The sequence below is a fragment of the Rhinolophus hipposideros genome, assembly GCF_964194185.1.
Source record: "Rhinolophus hipposideros genome assembly, chromosome: 4".
Lineage (NCBI taxonomy): Eukaryota > Metazoa > Chordata > Mammalia > Chiroptera > Rhinolophidae > Rhinolophus > Rhinolophus hipposideros.
The window spans coordinates 53,299,315-53,305,594 of NC_138050.1; positions in this window are offsets into that span (position 1 = coordinate 53,299,315).

Sequence of the window (6,280 nt, forward strand, 5' to 3'; positions counted from 1 at the left end):
TGGGTATTGAATGTTGATGGGAGAATTAGTGGCTGCAAAGTGGGGGCCGAGGGCTGGCGCATGTTTATAGTGAGGCGCTCATGAGTGTGTGGCTAGTCAAGGCAATACAGCCAAGGGAATGAGGGGACAAGACACTAGAGTGGAGGGGTCAAGGAACTGAGTCACTTTGTGAGCAGTGAGAAAGCCCCAAGTAAAGACCTGGGTGACATATAGAGCAAGAGTGAGCCAGGAGCACAAACCCTCAAGGGGAGAAGAGGGACCCAGGGAGGCAAGGGACTGAGAGTAGTCTCGAAGCAATATAAGGACCAAGAGGGCGCCGCTGCCTTCTCTGGGCTGGTGTGAGAGAACCTAGGCACCTCTGGCGGCTTGAGAGAGCTCCCACCCTGGGGAAAGCGGCCTCGGGGAGAGGAAGGACAAAGCTTGATGAGAACTAGAACAGATGGGGTTTTGCTAATGTCTGGTCAGCGTTCCAGGGAGCCCAATGGAGATGAGGGCAGATAGGGTCATGGAGAGGTGAGTGGGATTGGAATTGGAATCTAAGGGGAAGGTAGATCATTGGGAAGAACTGGAAAAAAATTTTTAAATCTTAAAGATGCCTGTTTGCCAGACTTCCTCTTGACAGTGAACCAAAATGACCGGTCTATTAAGCAACAAAATAATTTGTAAAGGAGGAAAAATAATTTTCTTTCTACCCTTCTGAATTCTGCTGGCTGGCCTAATAATCAAATCGACATGAGACAGATTAACAGGAGAAAATAACCCAGTTTATTATTTATGTCCATACAGGGGTTCCCTAAGAATATGAGACCCCAGGACAAACCCAGTTAAGGCTTGTATGCCATCTTAAGCTAAAGAGAAGGGGATGGATGGTTTTTGTGGTTTGGAACTTCAAAGGGGAGGAAGGCAATTCCTATGAAAGCAAATGTTTGGTAAATGTTTGCTGGGCCATCTTAACAATGGGACACAGAACTTTGATCCAACAGGCCTTGCTAGCTTCCTCGTCTATCACGCCCAGTTTATGTTAAACTATGGCTATCTATAATGGTGCTCCCTTCCTAGAGCACATCCTCTAAATTCTCTTAGGCATTTAGGGGAGAGGTCAAAGTTTTCTCCTGTGTCTTTTGTGTCTTCAAAACACCCAGCTTCAAATAATCACCAAAAAAGTCGTTTTTGGGGTGACAAACTGCTTCCCCTCAAATTCACAAATGAATTTGACTCAGGCTTCCCTCTAAATGGGCAAAGGAGAAAGTGGGAGGGGACTCCCATGTCTGAAGGCACAGTTTTCATAACCTAGTCTCAGAAGCGACATCTCATCACCCCTGCTGCCTGTTTTTCACTAGAACTGAGTCAATACATCCATCCCATACTGAAGTGGGAGGGGTTATGTAAGAGCGTGAATGTGGGCATTGGGTCATTGGGCTATCTCAGAGACTGCCTCCCACAGGCACATACAAAGGTGGTAATCGTAAGAGCAAAGAATCAGACACAGCATAGATGTCCAACCAGTAGGGCTGGATTCATAAATTATCGTGTGATCATAAATGTAATACTAGACAGCAGATAAAAAGAGGTCTGACAATTAAGTTCGCAAACTGGTTGCCATGATGTTGCTAACCTTTTTTGATATCAGAGGGATTATTTATTATGAATTTGTACCAACTGGACAAATAGTTAACCAAGTTTACTATTTGGAATTCTGAAAAGTCTACGTGAAAAAGTTAGACAACCTGAACTTTTCACCAACAATTCATGGCCCTTGCATCATGACAATGCACCAGCTCACACGGCACTGTCTGTGAGCCAGTAAACAAATACCTGTATTGGAACACCCTCCCTACTCACCTGATCTGGCCCCCAATGACTTCTTTTTTTACCTGAACATAAAGGAAATATTGAAAGGAAGACATTTGGATGACATTCAGAATATCAAGGGTAATACGAGGACAGCTCTGATGGCCATTCCAGAAAAAGTTTCAAAATTGCTTTGAAGGTTGGACTAAGCACCGGTGTCGATGCATAGCTTCCCAAGGAGAGTCCTTTGAAGGTGACTGTAGTGATATTCAGCAATGAGGCACTGTAGCACTTTTTCTAGGGTGAGTTCGTGAACTTAATTGTCAGAGTTAATTATTAGGCCATAGACAGGAACTAGGTCTTCACAAATGATCAGGGATGATGGTCTAAACATGATGTTGAGTGAAAAGAAACAAATTGCTGAATGGTATTACAGCACAAGTCTAGTCTACGTATGCAAATTTTCAAAAAATATAACAATACTCTATATTATTTGTGGATACATACGCAGATGTCGTAAAAGTATAGAACCACATGGATGGGAGTGATGTGATGGGTTCAAGACAGGCCACCCCAAATTTTTCCAGCCACTTGGCATATTGATTATTTTGAATTAAAGTTACTTAAGAAACAGCCAAGTACAAGAAGGACACTGGCCTTCCTCTGTCCCCCTGAAAGCAGGAAATTCCCCATGTGATGGGTCATCTTCCTGCACCTGGAGGGTAAAAAGCATCTTTGTCACCAGAGATAGGGAATTCAGGACCAAAAAGTCCGTATAAAACAAACTTCGTTACTTCACTGATTTGCTACCCCAAGCCCAAACCTCTTTGTCAATTTTTCACAAATAATTGTTTCTTTGTTTAAAAGGTGTGAAAGCTGACTGCTTTGGTCACCTCTTTGAGTTTCATATTCCTTTGAGTTCCATATGTATGAAATTAAATTTGCTTTTCTCCTGTTAATCTGTCTTACGTCAATTTAAGTATTAGGCCAGCTGAAGAACATAGAAGGGAAGAAGGAAAAAAATTCCTTCTCCCCATAGAAGTGCACCTTCAGGGCAGGTTACCTCGGGGAGGGAGGGCAGTGGGTGGGCTAAGGGCACAAAGGAAACATTACATTTTTCATGTGTTTTTCTTTTTAAGGAAGATATGGAACAAATACATTTAAATAAAAACATTTTAAGGACAAAATAAGAAAGACCGGATTAGAACAACTCTGCTTGGTTTATCTAAATCCCTGCCAGCTTTCTAGAACTCTGCTCCTCTGGCACCTCCCTCAACTTGCAGATTCTGATGCAGTTGGAAAAATTTAGGTTTTTGTCTGCTACCATTCATGACTGCCACAATGTGATCACCACCACTAATTTTATTAAAATGTTTTTAGAAACAGCTACAAAAATTGCAACTCAAATGCATCAGTGAGTCAGTCCCATTTCCTTTCTGCTAAAAAAAAATTTCATTACCATCATTTGCTGGTAGCTTTTCTGACAGTTCATATAATTCAAAATAATCTAAGCCAATTTTGCAAGCAGAACAACGACAACTACATGAAATAGCACATTAAGACTCCAATACATAACAATGACATTATTTCCTTATTTCAGTAATTTTGAAATTCTCTCTGGAAGAGAAAGTGAAAGGCCTCCAACAGAACAAGGCCACTCACATTCCAGGAAGGATGGGATCCTCTGCCTGGAGGCAGGGGGACGCCTGGATTAAAATTACAGCTATTAAAGTGGTCTGGATAGGTTACATAAAACGAACAAAATGTTAATATACATACCAGTAATGACACCCATTTGCAATCTCTACCTCCTGTGGGCATCTGTGTATAATAATGGCAAGATCTTACAACAAAGGGAATTGATGTAGCGGTTTCCTTGTGGAGGGAATATCTCCTTAACAGACAGAGGTAACGTCAACCTCGGGGTCAGGCGAATAGATTGGAAACTGCATGGACACATTCAAAAGAGACTCTCATCTTAAATTACGAGGCAAATAGACATTAGCCATGCAAGCGGCAGCACATTCTGGCAGCAACTATGTAAAGAAAGGAAAAAACAGCAGGTTGATGACTGCCGAAGGGAAACCTGACGAGAACCTGCATCTCGTTTCTGCCTGTTAATCTAGTTGACAGCTCCTACCTAGTCAACATTCCTTGCGTTAATTTTTTCTGTTAAAGTAGTTGGCGTGGTTTCTGTCTCCTGGTGGGCCCTGACTGACACACTGAGTGAGGTCGTTCTCACCTGTGTTGGATGCTGACCTTCCACAAACATGAAATCCTCTCAGAGACTTCCAGCCAGGTCAGGCTAGAACAAGCCAATTTCAGTATCAGATGGAATTTCAATTTGAATCAAGTCACAGATTTACTGAGGTGACATCTGCCAAGTATAGTGTTTGTGTAAAAACCACTCTGTCGCATTTGATGAGGGCCCGGGGAGCCTCTGTGATGGAGGACAGCCTTTGTGAATCCAGCTAGGAGCTCATGAACCTGAAGTAACAATTGCGCCCAGGGGCCCCTGGGGGCAGGGAGGCGAGCAGCGTCACCGCCTGAAGCTCTAGCCAAGAACAGCAGCAAGAAGGAAGAAAACAAAGGAAGGAGAAAGAAGAACCACCTGAGCAGCACAAAACTTCATTGTCTTTGAGCGGGTGAGGTTGGTATTAGCATTAAGTGAGGATAGTAGGGTCTGTACTCACAGGAAGAGCTGTGGAGGGGGGTATTGTGGCAAGACAAGCACAGGGAGTTTCATTTTGTCCTGATCCAGGGAAAACCTGTTCTACCTAAGCTTTACCTGTGTAAGTCTGCTTGCTAAGTGACACTCAGTTTTCGCTCAGATGCTATGGTTTAGGTGACCCAAAAGAGTCATGATGTCATTGGATTACTAGGAGGGAGTGCCAGGTTACCAAGCACCAGCAGATACATTCATGCGAATGGAGTAGTCGAGGCTGTCGAAACAAAGATAGTCTGAGAAACCTACAGCCAAGAGCCTAGGGAGGCATGGGAAGGAACGTTATGTGGTACCCAGAACAGAAGAAGGACATTAGCTAAAAATTAAGGAAATTAATAAAGTACCGACCTTTGTTATGTTAAATATCAGTTCCTTAATTGCAGCAAATGTTTCATACTAATGTAAGATGTTAATAATAACCATGTTATATGGGAATTCTATACTATCTTTGCAATTTTTCTGTAAACATGAAACTGTTCTAAATGTCTATTTTAAGTGAGTTCCTTAAAACTTGCCAACATTTACAGGACATGCCCCAGATGGGCACGGAACTGACCTTCAGGGAGAGGCATGGGAGGTGTGGGAATCCACCTCGTGGCCCCTGTCACTCTAGGGGGCAGCCAGGAACTCTTTCCAGTGGGGTAATGAAGAATGACTCCCAAGTGTTGAAAGAAAAGTGACCTTTAATCCTATTACCAACCAAGCCAGCATCGAAATGAAGGGGTAACAACTAGGAATATTTGTTACCAACTCATGGTTTCAGAAAGAAATGCTACAGCATGTGCTTTGCTGTGCTGACCAATTGTCCAGATTTGCTTGGTCTGAGGGGGATCTCAGGACACAGGACTTTTAATGCTAAAATGAGGAAAGTCCTTGTCATGCAGGGTGTCATGCGGGGTCTCAGCTCCTGCTTCCCACATAAGAACAGAGGAAGATATGGTGAGATCAAAAAGGAACATCAACAGAGCCATAGATAGGGGAGTCATACCACTATAGTCTGGCTGGGGGCTGGGTTGGAGACACAGGAAGCAGGAGCCACACGATCCGCAACCTGCCGTCTGCGTCTCTGCCAGCCCCACTTGCTAACTGCAATCCCCGCTTGCTAGCGTAGCCACAGCAGTTATACTAGTGGCCAATGGCTAATTGGTTACAACTGATGGCCAACCAGTCATAGCTGATGGCCATCTACTACCTGAGCCAGCACCTTTCCACGTGAGGCCGAGCGCCTGGAAACTGCTCTGTGGTACTCTGTCCCCACAGTCCTAGTCAAACTAGGGTGAGTTAGTCACCCCCACTTCACCCCCCCAAAAAATACATAATAGCAACAGTATGAGTGAAGAAACAGGTAACACTCAACGTGGTCCATATAATTACGGTTTGTATAAATACTGTGTTTCCCCGAAAATAAGACCTAGCCAGACCATCAGCTCTAATGAGTCTTTTGGAGCAAAAATTAATATAAAACTCGGTATATATTATTATATTATATTATATTATATTATATTATATTATATTTTATTTTATATATTATATAAGACCTGGTCTTACATTATAGTAAAATAAGACTGGGTCTTCTATTAACGTTTGCTCCAAAAGACGCATTAGAGCTGCTGGGCCGGCTAGGTCTTATTTTCGGGGAAACACGGTATGGTGTGTTGGTGTGTGTGTCTACAACCAAAATCTCAGATTGTCTCACAACGAGTGTTGGATGTGGGCTACAGTGAGCAGGAATGCTGATTTTCTTACCTGGTGGGGACTGGTTGC